Source organism: Aquarana catesbeiana, linkage group LG02 (assembly GCF_042186555.1).
Source record: "Aquarana catesbeiana isolate 2022-GZ linkage group LG02, ASM4218655v1, whole genome shotgun sequence".
Lineage (NCBI taxonomy): Eukaryota > Metazoa > Chordata > Amphibia > Anura > Ranidae > Aquarana > Aquarana catesbeiana.
This window is the reverse complement of record NC_133325.1, coordinates 525,764,938-525,785,805: the sequence shown is the minus strand read 5'-3', so window position 1 is coordinate 525,785,805 and position 20,868 is coordinate 525,764,938. Positions and strand designations below refer to the sequence as shown.

Here is a 20,868-nt window from a genome sequence, read left to right as displayed (position 1 = left end):
GCTCAGCCAACTAAAATGCATAGCAATAAAGGACCGGGGCCAAGTGATCAAAATATAAATATAAATATAGATGTAATAACTGACTCAAATCTGCCCCCAGAGAAAGAGCCAACTCTAACGGATGTATTTATGGCAGTAAGTGTATGTAACAGCTCACTTAAAGAACTCTGAACAGATGAAGGGAGTAAAAGAGGACCTGTTATTGGTCAGGCAAGACCTACAGAAAACAGAGAGAACAACAGCCTTGGAAAGAAAGAGTTAGCCTGCTAGAAGATGACATGTCCCCACTAACTAAAGAAATGAAATGAATGAAGGAACAGATATCCAAGCAAGCCTCCTAATTGGATGAAATGGAGAATAGGAGTCAAAAGGACAATGTGAGGCTGGTGGGGTTACCTGAAAAAAAGTGAGGGTGCCAACCCGATGGAGTTCCTAGAAAAGTGGTTGGAGGATCTTTTTGGGAAAGAATCATTTTCAACATCGTTCTCAATTGTAAGAGCCCACATGGTCCCCGTCAGAGCTCCTCTGGCAGGGGGATATCCTAGACCCCTACTTATGAGGTTTCTTAATTACAAGGACAAAGTGACGCTGCTTCGAAAAAACAAGGGAGGCAGGAAATGTCTTTCTCAATGGTGCTAAAATATTATTTTACTCCGATTTCTCGCCAGATTTGCAGAGGCGTAGAGCGGAGTTTATACAGTCGAAGCGTATCTTACAAAAATTTAAGTTGTCTTATGCCCTTCTTTACCCGGCAAGGTTACGTGTAACAGCTCTGGGGGGAACCCTGTTTTTTGATTCCCCAACTGGAGTTGAGAAGTGGCTAGAAGATAAGAGAAATTTTTAAGTACCCTGTAGAGGGATAGGAGAGGAGTAATAGGCTTGGGATATACTAGGTCATTGGGAGGTATATGTGTGTGTTTTTTTTTTCTTTTTTTTGTGGTTTTTGTTTTCCCCCTGTCAGTTTTCTTTATTATTTGGGAGCCGGGGGGGGGGGGGGGGGCAGGTGCACACAGATGTCCGTATGAGGGGTGGTGAATGGGTAGGAAATTTGGGAGTAAATGTATAGTATTGGTATTGGTAGTTCGGGTAACGGTCATGGTAAACCCCCTGGGGGTTCACCTAGATAGGTGGCGGGGGGGTGGGAGGGGGCAGAGGCTGGAAGGGGGGGGGGGGAGGGGAGGCATCACTGGCAAAGTACTCATAGTAAGCGTATACACTACTGGAAATCACCCTGGTTGGACCCAGGTTTACACTTATAGTTATGATTTTAGGAAATCGGCTCCTAAGTACCTTTTTTAGTAAATATTTATTTAAGGTTGATTTGATATGGCTATGTTGAGCACGCTATTTAAAGTTACTAATGATTTTGGGGGTAGAAGAAGCACAGAACTCACTGTTTAAAACCACTTTTGGGTAGAGGGGTGCAAAAATTTCAATTTGTAATTAATTTAGTTATATATAGTTGTATCCGTCAGGGCACCTTATGTTTCTCAGTATTTTGATGCAAGCTAAAACATTGAAAATAGGATCCTGGAACGTTAGGGGTCTGGGGACACCGCTCAAAAAGCTGGCAGCATTCTCTATGATGGAGAGTTGTGGGGCAGATCTGGTCTGCCTGCAGGAAACTCACCTAACCAAAGATACAATCCAGCATCTACAGACGTGAAAATTCCAATGCCAATTCCATGCGATCCACTCCTCATATAGTAGGGGGGTAAGTATCTTGGTGAAATCCGGGGTGAAATTTTCCTGCAGGCAGTCCAGTATAGATGAAATGGGACGATATATTTTTATATTCTGTTCTATTGATAGTGATATGTATGTGGTGGCAAATATATACATCCCTCCGCCCTTTAATCTGGATGTTATGCTTAAACTGAATGATTTTCTATTAGACAAAAGAGGTGCCGATTATAACAGTAGGGGACTTTAACGAGATATTAAACAGAAGGTTGGATGGATTTCCTGTACGAACCCTCTCAGAGTCTATGGAGAAGAGTCGTTTGTGTCATTTCCTGGATGAAGTGGGGTTAGTAGATTTGTGGAGGGTGCGGAATCCGGGTGTGCTACAATATTCTTGACGCTCAGCGTCACATTCTGAGCTCTCAAGGATAGACCTGGCCCTGGGGAATGACAGAGCACTTCAGATATCAGAAAACATTTTATACTGGCCAAGAGGTATTTCAGACCACTCCCCTGTGGTGGTTACATTGAATCTAGGAGGGAATAAACCTCGGAAGGAGTGGAGAATAAGTCTGCACTGGTTTGAAGTAATTAAAAAGTCGGATGGGGTTCTCCCTATAATGAGAGAGTTTGTAGAAATCAACCAGGGAACGGTAACCCCCGCTGTGCTTTGGGATGCCCTAAAGGCTTTTCTTAGGGGTGTACTAATACAGCAGATGGCCAAATTTAACAAAGAGGCTAGGAGTGAGGATGAGAAATCTCTAAGGAAGGTACTTGAGGCCGAAAATAATTATATTAGAAATCCAACCCCTGAGAAGGAAATAGCATGGCAAGATAAACAACAAGAGTATAAGCCAGTTATTATGTAGAAGGCAGAGACTAGGCATCTCCTTCAGCGTCAGGTCTCCCTGGTGGAGGGCAAAAGGGTGGGAAGATTGTTGGTGCAGTTGGTGAAATCCAATACTGCTCCACCCACGGTCCTCGCCATTAGATCGCGGGGAGGAGATATATTATCAAATACCTCAAAAATAGTACAAACCTTTAGGGACTATTATTATTATTAAAACCTGTACACTTCTCAAAAAAAAGGAATGGAAGTTGTGATGGAGGACTTCATGGGGGAGCTGGCGATTCTGGTCATATCGCAAGGGATCGGAAAGGGATCTATTAGAAACCCCAATAACACTTGCAGAATTACAACAAGTAATAGCTAGTATGGCAAGCCTTAAGTCTCCTGGTCCCGATGCACTCTGTCGAGGCCTATAAATATTATGGTGAACTATTAATCCCTGAGCTGTTGAAAGCACTGGGAGGGGTTTTATAGCTAATAGATCCACAAGTTTGAATATCAGAGGGGCCTTCTTGAATTTACAGTCACCTACAGGGAATGTGGGTTCAAAAGCCTTAATGACCCTAGACATATCTAAAGCCTTTGATAGCGTGGAGTGGGGATATATGTGGCGTGTGCTGGAGAAATTCGGATTTGGCCCCTCTTTTATTGGCTGGATTAAAATGCTCTACGACAGTCCTAAGGCAAGATTAAAAATTAATAATGAGTTCTCGGATTGGTTTGAGCTTGAGAGGGGGGACGAGACAGGGGTGTCCACTATCTCCATTGCTTTTTGCACTGGCGATGGAACCCCTGGCTATCTCCATAAGAGAGAGCTATGAGATAACTGGCTTTCAGAGAAAGACGGGCGAAGAAAGAATTGCGTTGTATGCGAATGATATCTCGCTCTCTTTGGGGGATACGAGAAACTCATTGTTGGGGACGATGAGAATAGTGAAGGAATTTGGTAGTTTTTCTGGATTGGAGATAAACTGGGAGAAGTCCGAGTTTTTACCTATAGACCCCATAAGAGAGCAAATAGTACGTGAAATGCCCCAGTTGGTAATTGTGGAAGCATTGAAATACTTGGGAATCATTTTGACGAAGGACCCTAACCAATATATTAGTAAAAACCTTGTTCCGCTTTTGACAAAATTTAAACAAAAGATTGGTATATGGAGACGCCTTCCCTTGTCAGTTGCAGGAAGATGTAGCTTAATAAAAATGATTTGGATGCCACAACTGTTGTACGTCCTGCACAACTCTCCAGTGTGGATATGCAAGAGTTGGTTCAAAGGAATCGAGGGCCTTTTCAGGGAACCGATATGGAAAGGGACACAAGCCAGGATACGGCTACGAGTACTCCAGCTCCCGGCTCGGGATGGGGGTTTTGCCCTCCCACACCCGGAGCATTATTTTCTTTCAACTCAATTGCAGCAGCTAATGGGGTGCGGGGTCCCGGAAGGTGGCACCCCAATGGTAGACTCCTATTAACAAGTGCTCTACATAATACGATAATTGAAGCCTTAGAGGCGGACATGTTTCACCATGAGTTTCCAACAATTAAATTGATAACTAAACTTTGGAAAACAGTTAAGAAACTGATGAGGTATGAGGGGCTTACAGATTATACCCCTATTTGGAATAACCGTAACCTACAGGAAATCCTTTACATTGGAAAAGTTGGAGAGTGGGAGAATCTTGGTATTAAAAAGGTTAAGACAACTTTATACAGGCAACATACTAAAGAAATTTCCAGAGTTGGTAAATGAATTTAAGCTACCGCAAAGCTCCCTTTTTACGTATCTTCAGTTAGAACATGCCCTTAAAGCACAATTTAAGGACCAGACTTTAAGGTGGAAAGAAATGCCTCTATTTCAAAGTGTAGATCTATGACAACTAAGTAATATAGATAACAGTGGGGGGCTACTCCAGGCTGTAAGAGCTAAATGGGAAGAGGATGTAGGAGTAGTGACCCAGGAACAATGGGAGAGGATTCTGGAGTTGGGGCCACTTGGTATCGGTTTCCCCCCCACAGAAGATCTCGCATTTGATTTGCTAAATAGAGCCTATTATACACCTAAACGTCTCTTTAAGTTTGGCAGAAGGCCCAATGATAGCTGTCCCAGATGTCGGTGGACAGGGGATCTCATTCACAATGTTGGGAGGTGTCCCAAGTTGTTCCGATACTGGGAGGGGGTGACTAATAGCTTAGGAGCTATTTTTGGCATCTTAGTGGAGAGGGAGGCTATAGTATGTATTTTGGGGTATAGATGGGCGCAGGGGGAGAGGATGAGTATTACATTGGCCATTCTGAGAGGTTTGTTTCAAGCCAGGAAAATGATAGCATTAAGATGGCAATCAAAGGACCCTCCGACGGTGAAAGATTGGATTGTTACACTCAGCGAAACCCTGTGTAGGGAAAGATTAGAGTATATTAAGAGAGGCAATCTCCAGGAATTTGATAGAATGTGGAGGCCGTGGGTGGAAAAGGTGGGCTGCCCTCAATGGAGAGTTTAGAGAACTGTAGAGCGGACTAGAGTTTCAATATAGCCAGTCCGGTAGGGAACAGAAACTCTTGACTGTAAGGGGTGTTTTAGGGTGGTTGTTTTGTTAAGTATAATCTTATTTAACAGAAGATTGTTTGTAAATAGTTTTTGGGTATGTATTTGAATTACGTGATGCTTGGTAAGGGGGGGGGGTGAAATCATGATCTTTTATTAGTTTGTACAACACTGGCTCTGGCAGTAGGAGGTGGGCGTGGGGAGCCCTCTAGTCTCTTCTTTTTTATATTGGGGTGACATATTGTACTTCTATTGTGTTACTACATATCTACTATATTTAGCAAGAGATAAGGTCATTCTGTTTCCTTGCTCCCAGTTTGATAAAAACTGTATGCGAGAAAAAGAAAATAGGGTATGTAAGTAAGATAATTTAATAAAGTTTCAAGTTGTGATTTTACAAAATGAAAAGAGGAAAGCATATACCGCAATGATGTGAATCCGAGAAGGCGACAGTTAATGAACGTTGAGCTGATTCAGCCCTCTAACAGTGTTCGCTGATGTGAGGGAAAAAAAAAATCATAGTAATGTTATCCAGCGATGTGAGTTTCCAGGGCCATATGCTCAGAGAAGGGCCTATGCAGGGAAACCAGCTTTAAAATGTTTTTTTTGTGTAAATGGGGGGTCATATAGCTAAGTATTGTTTAATGGCTAAGAATGATATGCAAAAGGAAATACCCTAAAACTACACCAAGGCGTTATGAAGTTTATTCTGCCAGATGGGGTAGCAATCCAAAGCATGGAGGCCATAGTAATCAAACCCATTTCCCTTTTAAGACCCAAATGCAGGTCAAACTGAAAATCATCAATATGTAGAACAGTTGCGTAAAGTCAAAATGGAGGTAGCTGCATGGTTATTCAAACATAGCACTGGGGGAAACAATGTTAGCAGCACTTAGTGAGCTGCATGGATGATAAGAATTTTCTGGTCAATGTTTCCTTGCTATGAATAAGGTTTAAATGTGAGCTTCATGTTTTAAAATATAATAGAGAACCTTGATATATTGTTAGTATTTTCAAGGATAAGCCTCTGAATCGTTATTTCTTTTTAAAAAAAACATTTTTTGTTATGATTATTTTTTCTCTTCTCTTATTTTTTTATTAATTTATTGTAATTTGTTTTTTACATTTTTGTTTTTGAATTTTTTTTAAGAATTTTTAAATTTAAAATTTTCTCCTTTTTAATTTTTTTAAAAATTTTTTGTTATTTGTTTATTCATTTATTTTACTTTTGTTTTGTTCAGGTGGAAAATTTATTATGTTTAGTCCACTTGAAAGGGGGGTAATTGGCTATGCCCTCAATTAGCAGCTGAATAGATGGTCATGAGATATGTCCTCCAGCTGGATACATTTTGTTTAAGACAAGAGTTGGTAGGAAGCCATTCTAGCTGCTGGAGTTTGTTTTTTTTTCTTTGCTTTTATTTTTATTCAGGTGCAGAGACTTCCAAAAGGTTTACGCTTTGTCCATCTGAAAGGGGAGTTAAGACCTATGCACTAAGATACAGATAAATGCATTGTTTTTTTTAGTGTTTAAATTGAGATTTTTTGAGAAACAACATTGACGTTCATTTTGTTTTTAAATTTTTGATCATACCATGGGGATCCATTTTAGAATGGGTTCATCCTAGAAGTCATGGTTGTTTTCATAGTTTGGTCAGAGTTGCAGAAGCCAGGATTAGTAGGTTCCTGGGTTCCAAGGAGGGAACTATAAGTAAACATAGCAAGCGAGCAGATATTGTGGATAAGAATTTGATTCTGCTCTTGTTTTTCACTTCCAGAATCCTGGTGGAGCCAGATTGGAGAGGTTTCTGGCACATGGATGACAGATGTTCATCTGGTTGGCAGTTTGTCTGTGCCATACCACACCGCAAATTTGTTCTCATAAACATTCAGAACAGGAGAGAAGGGACAAACAAAAAGATTCAGATTAATACTTGTTTTTTTCTTATGGACAATTTAGTGCTAATGCTGAATCTGAAAGACTGTGCCTATCAACAAGGCTTGTAAAACATTTTTGCTGGAGTCTCTCCTGATGAATGCAAATGTGCTATTAATACATGTGGAATGGGTTGGAGGTTGGGGAAGGAATATAACATATCCAATCTGTCAGAACATGAAATGTAAAAAAAAAATGTTTTTTTTTTTTGGAGGGAGGAATTGAAAGAAGGAGATCATGTTTGACATAACGGAATTAATATGGTGCAGGTACCCAGGAGGCTGGCACTTATGCATAATAAGGTGTTGGTTGGCCAGGCTAGAGGGTGCCAGGTGACACATCAATGGGGTGAAAACTCTCGTAGGGGTGGTGTCTCAATCTTAGCAGTCCTGTAGAGAAGCTCTCGGTTACTGGACATGTGGGACACCAGAACCGGACATGGGGGAGATACACCTGGTTGATGTCTCACCTGAGAGGTTGGAACCCTGCACAGGTAATGCCAGTGACTACACAGGAGCATGCTCCGTTAGATAAAGGAAACAAACACTGGCTACCAGGATACAACATGCCTTCACCACATGGTGCTTCAGCATCTCACAGTGGTTGATAAAAACCTATTACCCTATATGTGCTGAGTATACACCGAATCAAATGCGGTCATTGTACCAGTGACTTACTCCCAGAGATGTGCGGATACAAAATGAGGTTCATGCAGGATGCTTATTTCTGAGGAGTAACCGAAAGAGGAGGGATGTATTCAGCACTATAGCGGGGGGAATAGGAGCTGGGATGGGTGTTAATGGAGTGGACATCAGTATCCTGAGGAACAAACTCTCAGTGATAGCTTAACGGGGCTTTGTTACTCAAAGAGTTTGGTAGCATCCTTAAATAACATTCAACAAAGTCACATAAACACCCAGGTTAAAGTGGCTTCGGATTTTGTCAACCATGTTGAGAGATTGGTAGAGGGTGTGATGGTATAAGACAGAAATCGGTCATGGGCACTGGCGTGCATGCAGAGGCGGGTTGATATTTCCCTCTGTCGGAAGCATGACCATGACATCCTTTGTATGCCAGGTCAATGCATGGTGGTGAACGAAAAATGTTGGGAAGTTATTTCACTCTGGGTTCTGGATGGAGAGATCATTGCAGGGAAGGAAGCACCTGGGTATTATTTGGGACATAGACGAGTTTGTTTCTTTGTCCTAGAGGATACCGATGTAACGTTAGTCATTGAACTAGGGTGTTCTTTGAACCTAACAGTGGGTAGAGGTGCATGATATACCCTGGGCATGGTCACGGAAATCCAGGCACAGGAATTTGTTGGGTTTTTATAATTGTTTCAGATTTATATGTGTTATGCCAAATACACGCGGTCAGAATTTCTGACAGAAAAAGTCCGATGGGAGCTTTTGGTCAGATATTCCGACCGTGTGTATGCTCCATGCGACTTTTTCTGTCGGAATTTCCGACGGACTTAGATAGAGAACATGTTCTAACTTCTTCCGTCAGAAATGCCGACGGAGGTTATCCCGTTGGCAAGTCTGACCATGTGTACGTGGCATGAGACTTGATAGTTATATAGAAGGGTCTCCCATTTATCTATGTAAGTTGAGGGACAAATTGACGGTAAGGTCTCTACATACAGGGTAGAGGCTTTGCAGAAAGTTCAAAACCCTGAATTACCCCTGACATGCCATTGTGAGCGAACCTGCCTAATCCCAACCCATATCTACAGTGAAGAGTTATAGGAGGTTGGGATCGGGATGTGTAATTGGATGGATCATATGTGTATAGATTATGGTAATGAGTTGATTAATGTTATAGTGTGATAAAGGTGTATTTTAGGCTAGTGATATGGGCGAAAGGCCCTCCTCAAGACTGTATCTGAAAGCTGGTTGATATGTTGCTCTGAATGTGTGCTGGTGAATGGACACTCCTTGCCTGTACTGCACCCCGTCCTGAAGATATCGGAAAGGAGAAGATACAGAAGACACAGAATGGTGACATAGAAGCTGTCACAGAAGAGTGATGTTGGTGTGTCACCCAGTAACAAAGCGACATCTGTGGGGAAGTATAACACATTAAGACCGTTATGGACTGTTCCATAGGAGCTGTTTCTGAAGCGTATGTTGAGAAGCGCAACACGGTAAGACCGTTATGGACTGTTCCATAGGAGCTGTTTCTGAAGCGTATGTTGAGAAGCGCAACACGGTAAGACCGTTATGGACTGTTCCATAGGAGCTGTTTCTGAAGCACATGTTGAAAAACGCAACACATTAAGACAGTTAGGGCTGTTCCATAGGTACTGGTTCGGAAACACAGGTTGAGACATTTATGGTCGGTTCAATAGGAGCCGTGTCTGAAGGAGGGTGATATGCGCCCTTTAGGCGCAAAGCGGCGTATGTTGTATGGCAACATGTCCAATGTCATATTTCTGGATTTTCTACATATCCGTTTCTTATTCCCAAAATCAGCCATGCTGCAATGGATTTAAAGGGTAAAGATATTCTCACGCTCTGTAGGACTGACATATAGCCCCCAAGTTGGAATGTAGCCAATTAAGCCTAACTCTGCATGACAATACTGACTCCGATCTGTCTATGAAAATTCCTGATTAACTGCTCTGCAAGCAAGCTTCAAAGAGAGCCACTGCTGTCAAGATGACTAATGGATTATGCTGAGATTAGACCCAGGTCAGACAGTGGCGATTCACTGACAAGCGCTGCCCCTAGTGGACAATGCAGCATACTTCCTGGAGAATAGATATTAGGAATACCTCTTGGCAATATCTATGGGGAGGAGGCAAGTGGGGGTGGCTACGAGTGGGCGTGTATGTTTGAGTAAAAAGAGCACACACAAGCAATTCGCCCCCTTTCCCTTTGGATCATGGCTTGGGCCTAAGCCTCATGGCTCTGGCCCTCTCTTAAACATCTGAGCATAGCTGATGATACAAAGCCTCGGAGAGCCTTCTGATAAGTATCCTTGATGTTATTGTATTATATGTTCTGATTGTAAGCTTTGTAATATAGTAATATCTTTTAATACTTTCATGTTAGCTTTCTAATTTTCTTGGGAAGTAAGACTTTATTACTTATAAACTGTGTGTCTGGTTTCATAGCTAACCTTGTATTATTGTGATATCAACAGTAACATGTGGTCAGAGTTTTAATAGACTAGCTATAGGGATTAGACAAATTAATATACAGGTACAATAGTAATTATTGTAAAAAATAACTTCAGCCAACAATCGTACAATCGTATAATAACATGGGCTGAAACAATTTTAAAGGATACAGACATTTCCAGAATATGCAATATGACAGGTATTTGCAATGTGCTTTGAAACCATCTGCCCAACAAAAGTAAACCAGATCTCTGTATAACACAAATTGTAAGCTCTACAAAAAACATTTTCTACCAAAGTGTTAGACTAAATACAGGGACACAACCATTACCAAGTAGGCACCTGATTCCTCTATGTATACCGTAAATTAGAAAATTAGAATAGGACCACTAAACGAACATACCCTAAACCAAAGGATCCCAAACTGTGATCAATATAACAGGGTACCACAATAAAGTTTTAGCGAATTCATTGCAGTTTAAAATGTCTGTCACCGCAGGGACACACAGGAAACAATTGTTGCCATGCTGCATTTTATCGCAGCGCCTGGACCCGAATCGCACTGCATGCTGCCCGATATTGCAGTGTATGAAGTGTACATTTGTACACCTCACAAAGTTTGTTCAAAACCAAAAATAGGGGGATGGTGTGGTGTGCTGAATTGCTGCCCCCTAACCAGCCGGCAATGCATTTCATGGAGGGGAGGTGTGACTTGCCCCTCAGGGTTTCCAATTTCTCATGGAGTCTAGTAGAATCACTGTGTCACCAAGGGGCCATAGGACAGATGTTATAGTAGTGTAACAACCTCAAAAAGCAGATATTGGCTGATGGCCACGTAAGCTGCAAGACAAATTAATTATAAGGACCCATTCACACTTGCCTGCACAGTAAACTGGAGCAGCTTAGCGTGTGGGCAGCAGCTGTTTTGTACTGCAGCCAAGTGTGTTTTATCACATCACACAGCTCCTCCTTTTTTTTTTTTTCTTTTTTTTTTTTTTTTTTTAGTGTAAACCCTATGTGAAGTGCACAAAGAGACACTTCTTTCATGTCACTACACGGCACTGCGTTTTTTGCTGTGGAGTGACATTGCAGGGTCATCCAGGGGGGTGAAATATTGTTGCAAACATGTTGCATAATATTGCACAGTTCTGGAACATAGAAAGACATAGCGTTCTGGTGTGGACATAACACAGAGAAAACTATTGTTATTGATGTGTCATTACAGTTACCTGCGTTTATCCAGGAGTAGAAACACAGGTAACTGCACATAGTGTGATCGGGCCCCAAAGTCCAGGTTCCAGCCAGGTAAACGGAGCATAGACTGACAATTTTAGAGGTAAAGGACTGATGATCAATATAAGCACAGACAATCTGTGTACAAACACAGTCAAACAATCACAGGATTAATGGAGGACAAGAACAGTTTTATACAGAAGTCAGACTCCCAAAGACCTCTCTGTTCATGACCTGAACAGACAAACGAACCAATTGATCACCAATAGGCTGAATGTTCAACAGTCTATTTACAGCCTTCAATATGAGCCTGGTACCACCGAGACCTAAGTTGCAGTGCAGATTAACAAACAGAAACTGGTGAAGGTTGATCTTCACATTACAGAGTATCACTTTTAGAATGGCAAAATGACAGCTTGAATCATAAAAAAAGCAACATGTGGGAAGGTGCACCGATGCTGCTGGCAGAAAACACACAGAATCCAAGTGCAGCAACAAGAATGTATTGTAACAGAAGTCCAGCAATTCAAACAGACCCAATGGGAAGGCAACCCATTAACACTCACAAGTTGTAACAGTAAAGCGGCAGTAGAGTGGTGGGTCATAAATGCCGACAGCGTCTGTCTCAAGGAGTGGAATGCGGCCTGGCTGGCCTACTTCCAGATGGGGAGGCTTCTAGGAAGGATGGTGTGTCCCTGCCCTTACCCTGACGCTAAGCACTGTCCCTGCCAGATGGGTGACCTGTCCCTACTTGACCCTCTTGCAAAATGAGCCAAGATGGCTGCCAAAGCCACATGGGGTGCCAACATCCAATCTGATAGCTGCTCTCCCATAGAGAAACTAGGTTGCTCTCAACTTCCTCCTCCACTTGCATTGCTGCTGCGGATGAGCACCACCTGCACTGAAGAAAATAGACCGCAGCTGCCTACACTCCACATAGCATCTTAAACATTTCTTCTTATCAAGACAGAATAATGAAGCCTTTTTTGCAACTGCAACACAAAGATAGGTGACAAGAAATTATGTGAAACTGTGTAGAGGGAAATGCACACTTGCAAATGTACCCTGACTGCGATTATATGCAAAAACTCCAGCAAGGGTTCTAGCAATTAGCTGTGAGTGGCAGCCCCATTGAAAGCAATAATAGGATTTTTCTAACAGCTTACCTGTAAAATCCTTTTCTTGGAGTACATCATGGGACACAAAGCCTTAAGTAATTACTTAATGGGTTATAGGCCACCTTCAGGTGATGGACACTGGTATACCCAATCCAAGACCTTCACTCCCTATATAACCCCTCCTCCTTCCAGGAGCTCATAAGTTTTTGTAGCAAAGCAATATACTTAAATCCCAAAAAAGATGGGAGGGACCTCTGTGTCCCATGAAGAAAAGGATTTTGCAAGTAAGCTTTTAGAAAAATCTTTTTCTTTATCGTACATCATGGGACACAGAGCCTTAAGTAATTACTTAATGGGAGGTCCCATAGCAATGCTACTTGAGGGGAGGGAGACAACCCAGAGAGGGTACCCCCACACTTTAGGACCTATGCTGCTGCCTGCAGCACACTGTGACCAAAGGCGATATCCTCATACCTCCTTACATCCAGCTGATAAAATTTTGTGAATGTATGCACTGAAGACAAAGTTGCGGCCTTACAGATCTGAGCCATGGAGGCCTGATGATGCACTGCCCAAAAAGCACTAACCGCCCTGGTAGAGTGCACCTTAACTTGAAAAGGGGGAATCTTACCCCTTAAATCATAAGTTTGAATTATAACTTGCCGAATCCACTTAGTGACAGTGGATTTCAATGCTGCCTGTCCTTTCTTAGGACTCTCTGGCAGAATAAATAAGACATCAGTCTTACGAATCTGAGCAGTTGCCTTTAAATAGATTTTCACTGGTCTCACCACATCAAGGCAATGTAGTGACTTTTCTTCCCTGGAATATGGTTTTGGAAAAAAGATGGCAGGACAATATCTTGGTTCAGGTGAAAACCTGAAACTACTTTTGGCAAAAAGTCTGGACAAGTGCGTAACACCACTCTGTCCTCATGACAAATCCAATATGGCTCTTTACAAGAAAGAGCAGCCAATTCTGAAACCCTCCTTGCTAATGATATAGCAACCAAAAATACCAAATTCCTTGTCAGAAGGACTAGGAGAATATGTAATGGTTCAAATGGCGGTTTTGTAACACAGACAAAACTAAGTTCAAAGCCCCAAGGGTTCAAGGGAGGTTTGACAGGCGGATTAAGCCACATCACCTCTTGTATAAAACCCCGGACTAAAGAATGAGTAGCAAGTGGTCTTTGAAATAAGACCGATAAAGCCGAGACTTGGCCTTAATAGTACTCAAGGCCAATTTCATTTCTACCCCTAATTGTAGAAAGGCAAGAATTCTGCCTAGGATATATCTCCGAGGGTGCCAACCCTTGGATTCACACCAGGAAACAAACCCCCCCAGACTGTAGAATTCTGGAAGCTGGCTTCCTTGCATTAATCAGGGTAGAGATAACTGACCCGGAAAGCCCACGTTTCTTCAGAATGTGGGTTTCAATAGCCAAGCCGTTAAATTTGGAGACCGCAAGATCTAGCCATAGTGGGAGGGACCATGGGCCATCCACTGCCATCTTTACGATTTCTGCATACCATGACCTTCTGGGCCATGCTGGTGCCACCAGAATTACCGGCTTTCTTTCCAGCTTGATCCTGCAAAGAAGCCGAGGCAGCAACTGAATAGGGGGAAATGCAGAGATCAGTGAGAACTGATCCCACGGGGTCACCAATGCATACATTCCGCATGTGAGTGGATCCCTTGTTCTGGCCACAAATTTGACTAACTTCATGTTGAACCTGGGCGCAAGAAGATCTACGTCCGGAGTCCCCCATCTTTGGCAAACAGCCCGAAATATGTCGGGGTGAAGAGACCATTCCCCTGGGATTAACTGCTGGCGACTTAAGTAGTCCGCCTGCCAATTCTCTACTCCCGGAATGAAGACTGCCGATAGGCATGGAACATTCCATTCTGCCCAAGTTAGAATATGGTTCACCTCTCTCTGGGCTGAGAGACTTTCGGTGCCCTCTTGGTGATTGATATAGGCCACAGCTGTGGCATTGTCGGATTGAATTCTGTCAGGACAATCCCATAACCTGAAAGTCCAGGCCTTTAGAGCCAGACGTACTGCCTGAATCTCTAGGATATTGATGGACAATGTTCTTTTCGGTTCTTGACCACTGTCCCTGGACAGTTTTCTTTTCTAGTACTGCTCCCCAGCCTGAAAAGGCTGACATCAGTCGTTACCACTTTCCAGATGACTGGTCTGAAGGATTTTCCTTTCAGCAGATTCTGGGTTAGTAACCACCAAGTGGAAAACACCTGAATCAGGCTAATAAATTACCATAAAGATTATTACATGATCAATTGTGAATATGATGCATCCCGAACTGATTGAACAAAAAGTAGAAAGCTCCGATCGTGTAAAACCTTCAAACTTTATTCTCATAAAAGGACAAAAACACACTTACATATATCGTCAGTGATAAAGCCCTGCTCGCCCTTTGGTATTGACAAATATAGACCCCATTGGAGGGGTGGGTCATTGGTGAGGGAAATATTTCTAAATGTGAAATGTCCTGGATCCATAGGCTCAAATCCTATGTTCCATTTGGACTCAATGTTGATACCGACGTGAATGCCTTCATTAATAACTCCTGAGCTTCTTCTTGCCCTACGGTCCTTGGTTGTTTGGGGTAGTGGGTGCTGTTGCTTTGAGCCTCCATCCATTGCGTCCCATGAATCCCCTCAGTATCAATGTGGTTGCTTCCGGACTATTTTTATATTTTTTTTATATTTTTTGTATTTTGTATTTTTATTTATATATTTTTACGCTTGTGGCACCATTTATGGTTTGTTTCTCTTTTTGTGTTTAGTTCAGGAGTCGTTACGCAAAAAGTCTTTGGTGTTCCAAGCATTTTTTTAGATAGTAATAAAGTATTAGGGTTCTTTCTTTAGCATAATGATTTTTCGCTGCATATTTTGTATCTTTACCACTAGATGGCAGTGATTTTCATTATGGTTGTGGTCCCAATTGTCCAAATTTTTGGACTTCCGGGTTTAGTTTATCTGGCAGCACCTTGGTGTTTGTCATACAATTAAATCCATCAGGCCAGTGAGGGCTACTGGTTATTTTAGTTTTTCTTTTGAGATGAGATTATGCTGAGTTGGACCAGACACCTCATGTGTGTCGATCTTTATCAGGTTTTATATGTCAGTCGCGATTTTGTCTATAGTTGTGACTGACAATGATATGCATTATATATTAACTTTGGATTGGTAATTCTGTGGTGTATCCGGGATATATCAGGGGCCTTTTTGTCAACAAAGTTTTTATCAATTTTTTTAGTTATGAGGTATTCTTTATGCATGCCATTAGCATTAGATGCCTTTGCTGAATTTTATCAGACAAATTTACATAGGTACTTTAGAATTCTATTTATATTGTGTGAGTTATATGTTTTATCTCAAGTGATATGAGACGCTTTTGTGTACTATACTGCACTTCGTCTGTTTTATTATAAGGTTGTTTTTTATTGCCATTCACCGGCCTTCCTCGTTTGGTCCCGCGGTCCATATCGAGCAATTTGGATACTCATTGGTGGACCGAGGCTCAGAGCGAGGCTTGGCTTGGTGTTCCAGTATTTAGGGAGGTGACGCAGCGTGCCACCCGTGCCCCTGGATGATGTGACCTATCACGAAAAGTGTAAAAAAAAAAAAATTAAAAAAAGGGCGGAGCAGGACGCGCTGACGTCACCTCCAGTCTGTGAGCTCTCTTCCAGCAGGACAGGTTTGTCCTTGTGTGATCGGCCGACACCACGGACTTCAGGCTTTATTACTGACGATATATGTGTGTTTTTGTCCTTTTATGAGAATAAAGTTTGAAGGTTTTACACGATCTGAGCTTTCTACTTTTTGTTACATGTCATGTTTGCATCTGAACCGTTCTGGCTTGTGTAACGATCTGAGGTACAGCCGCAGCAGTCCAGCACGGGAGATACACTTACCACTACAGCTGATATGCCTTCTATGATCCTCTGTAATGGGGGATCATCTATGTCTGGTAAGAAGTAACCCCTTCCTTACTGGTGGTGGACCATTATCCTTCGTCATATAACAGTTGAAGATTCTCCTATATGTGGGCTTTTATATATATATATCTTTGTTTTTGCACGGGTGGACTATTCACAATCTATTGAGAGACTTTTTTTATTATTTGTTTTTCAAATGTGACACAATTTGGTTTTAGGTACCATCATTAGTGATCACAGAGACATACACTGATATTTTTTAATGTATTCATCTCACCCAATCAGTTCGGGATGCATCATATTCATAATTGTTCATGTAATAATCTTTATGGTTATTTATTAGCACGATTCAGGCGTTTTCCATTTGATTTGTTATACGTGTGTCATATATTTTTTGAATTGCTGCCTTTATGAATATTTGCTCACGTTTATTTTATTTATCACCCATTTCTTAGCGCAGTTTTTTCTTTTGTAACCACCAAGTGAGGCTTTGGGACACTCTTGGGGACAGCTGCATTGGCAAGTCTAAAGCTTAAATTGTTTTGTTTCAAGCAGACAGGATACTGTTGTGCAACAATGAAGCCACCAAGGTTCCCATCAACCTCATGCAAAGGCGAATGGAGGGATCGCCATTTGACCTGACCATCCGCACCAGCTCTCTTATGGAGTTGATCTTTGCCTGAGGCAAGAACACCCTTTCCTGGGCTGTGTCTGATCAGACCCAAGTACTCCAGCCTTTTTAGCGGTATTAAGGAAGATTTCTCTAGGTTGAGAATCTAGCCCAAACTTTTCAGATAGGTATGCTACGACTGTTATGCCCTGTGCCCTTAACCTGGCTAGAGGTGGGGCCGGTACTTTTGTGAACACCCGGGGTGCTGTGGCTAGCCCAAAGGGCAGGGCTAAAAACCGAAAATGCTGCTGTTCTAATTCGAACCGCAGAAACTTTTGGTGAGCGGGAAATATAGGGACATGCAGCTATGTTTATCCCTGATATCAATTGATACCAGAAGTTCTCCTCCTAGAAGGATAGAAACTACTGACCTGATCGTCTCCATGCAAAAGGAGCATAGATCTTCAGGAACTGATTTAGATTTTTTAGATCTAGAATGGGTCTGACATCTCCATTTGGTTTTGGTACCATAAAAAGGTTTGAATAAAACCCCAAATCTTGCTCTTTTGTTTGGATCTGTATTATCACCCCTTGAGATATTAATTGGTCTAGTGCCTGAAACAGAGATTGTCTTTTCTCTGGATCTTTGGGAACGCTTGACCTCAGGAAGCGAGATGCTGAAAAGTCCCGAAATTCCAGGTTTCCATCGTTACCGTGGAGATGACCCATCTGTCCTGAATTTCTCCTTTCCAGATTTCTGAAAACTGCAAAAGTCTTCCCCCCACCTCTTCATGATGAGGTTTTTAGGATTCTGCTTTGCAGGTTTCCGACCCCAGGACTTCTTTTGAGCCTGGGTCTGACTCTGAGATTTTCCTCTAGAGTCTGACAGCGGAGGCCGTCGTCACTGTCTAGAGGCAGAAGCCCCTGGCGTAGGGAAAAGAGCCAGTTTAAGTGAAGGGCGTTTATACTTTCTTTTGACTGGCAAAAGAGTACTTTTCCCACTAAAAATTGTTTGGATATATTTATCCAAGTCTTCTCCAAATAATCGCTCCCCATATGAAAAGGGAACCCAGTTAGGTTTTCACATGATGCTTCAGCTGACCAATCTTTTAACCACAGGATTCTACGCATATGCACAAGCATAAGCGTAAGGTGGGACGCCTGGTGCATAGAAATCTTTAATAGCATCTATGGCAAAGCATAATGCTTTTGTTAGTTCAGCCAAATCCAGAGTTATTGTGCAGGAAGCTCTCCAAGGGCCAGTTTAAATTGGTCCTTTAGGGATTGACAGACGCCTATTGCAGCGACTGCAGGCTGAGTAACGGCACTTGCCATGGAAAAAGCAGATTTTAACAGGGATTCCAACTTTTTATCTGTTGGATCCTTAAGCATTTGTGCATTGTCTACTGGACAAGTTAGGCCTTTATTCACATTGGAAATCACAGCCTCAACTGCTGGTATTTTCCATCTTTTGGAGAATTTCTCCTCCAGGGGATAGAGAATTGCAAATCTCTTGGAGGGAGAAAATGCTTATCCGGGTGATCCCATTCAGCAAAAATAAGCTGTTCTAGTAATGCATGTGCAGGAAACGCATGCAAAGGTTGAGAATGTTTTAAGGAACCCAAGTAAGAAACCGAGCTTTCAGGAGACTCCATTAGGGGTAGCATGAAAGTGGAGCAAACCATCTCCGTAAGAGGATTGTATCAGCAATTTCTCAGATTGAGAGGCTGAAAAAGGTTCATCTACCGCTGTTTCCTCCGCAGAGGAATCATCGGTTTGTTTTTCCTTCTGATTGACTGAGGGTAACACCTCATCCTGTGCCCACTGTTACTCTTGCAAAGGTTCTGAAGTGGGGGAGGGGGATCTAGCACGCTTCCTATCCATTTGAATGGAGGAGTAAAGCCGCTAATCTTTCTTCCAGACCCTGCAGGGAGGAGGAAAGGACATCACATATACAGGGGTTGAGATGTGAAAAGCAGCTGCACCATCAATTTGTTCCAATGGCTCACCCTGGCCTGCCATAACTGGTAATTCAGGTGAGGATGACAGCGTGGAAATGCGACTCCAGATCCTAACACCTAGGGGTGAAACCTTTACTTTTTTGGTTTTTGTGTTGTCTTTTTTGATAGGCATAGTCCCAAGTACAAAAACACAGGCACTATACAAATTGCACAAATTCAGCCTAGTGCTGGGAAAAAGGTGTTGTTCCTGTATCAGGAATGCCAGTTTGCAATCCTCACATGTCCCACAGTTCCTGTGTCCCTGTGTTGCAGGCCGCTTATTTCCTCCTCGTCAGCTGAGGAGACTGTCACAGCTGAAGTTTGATCTGTTTTAGCCTGCTGTGCGTCCTCGTGGACATTTACAGCACTGCGCTTAGGCCCCGCCCCCTCCAAGAAAAAAATTCTCCCCCTTTTTACATTTAAAATGTTCCCACGATTGTGCGCGACATTTTCAGGTCCATAGACCCAACACGAGGGGGGGGGGAGTCACAGCCCATCCAGCAGCAGGCAGACAAACAGTAAAATCAGCCACAGTAAAACAATTAGCAGTACCATCGGGACCTCCGCACCCCCCCTGCAGTGCGGGGGGTGGTAATGTAAGGGGGGGGGTACAGTGCTGATCTCCCCCTAACCCTCTGGTCCCATCAGGGGGGGGGGAAAAGAAAACATATTAAAGATTTACCTTGAAAAATCTCCCTGCACACGCTGCTGCGACCACACACAGACTGAGCTTTACAGTGAAGACAACAGAGTAAGGTATGTGCATAGACTCCCTCTAGTGGAGAATTAGGGCATGACAACATTTTTTCCCTAATGGAGGCATACATAGATGATGTTTTTAATACCCAAGTTTCTTCCCTTACCTTATCCCCTCCACAGGATTTGCTGAATTAACAGAAAATCCAACCTTCACCCATCATGGCGGGCTGCATTTAACAAACATTCAAAGACTGGGTCCCTAGATATCGGGGTTCCAACTCCCTTGGACCTGTAAAGCACCCCACCAGGAAAGGTAGGTAATGTAGCAAGACCAAAGCCCTGGGTTCCTGGGGTCCAGCCCTTCAAAGAGAGGCGTTACAGGCAAAAACTCGTGCTTCAGATACTGGGCCCCAGGTACCATTCTTTTAGGCCTTAGTCGCACTTTGGATGGATCTGGTCTTTATGGAGGCTATTTAAATCCAGCATGGATCCCTCCTGGAGCTCCTCACAGCACATCTTCACTCGTGACCAACACCTTAGACACTGGTGAAAAAACTGATGTGCTCCTGGAAGGAGGAGGGGTTATATAGGGAGTGAACTTCTTGGATTGGGTATACCAGTGTCCATCACCTGAAGGTGGCCTATAACCCATTAAGTAATTACTTAAGGCTCTGTGTCCCATGATGTATGATAAAGAAAGAAGGCTCCCAACTCTCGCAAGTAATTGCACCCACTCACGTGTAAATGCTTATGCTGTCTAGGGCCAATCCCTCGCATTTGATTGCATCATTAGCATTTACATGCCATTGGGCATGATTAGCTGCGAGAGCCTGCAGCCTCCCTTTGCTTTTGATGGGGCTGCTGCTTGCAGCTAATTGTGGGAACCCCCAGTGGGGTTATCGCATATAATTGCAGCCACGGTACATTCGCAAGAGTGAATGCATTCTTAAAAGCCTCGTACATCAGTATTTTTTCTAATGAGAAACTATGCTATTTAACTCCAAGCTGAGCTGAAAATACTAATTAAGCAGTAGCGGCCCGTGCATGAATATTCGCTGTTGCAACACTGATCCTCCTCCCGGACAATTGGGAAGTGGGTATGAA

The 20,868-nt window shown here is 42.8% G+C and overlaps 1 protein-coding gene across 2 annotated transcripts in view; it reads right to left on the bottom strand.

Annotated features, from left to right (window-relative positions):
• The window catches only part of PLEKHA6 (pleckstrin homology domain containing A6), a 1,624,617-nt gene that overhangs the window by 1,493,735 nt on the left and 110,014 nt on the right, over nt 1-20,868 (bottom strand). The gene's annotated exons all lie outside the window — the stretch shown is intronic.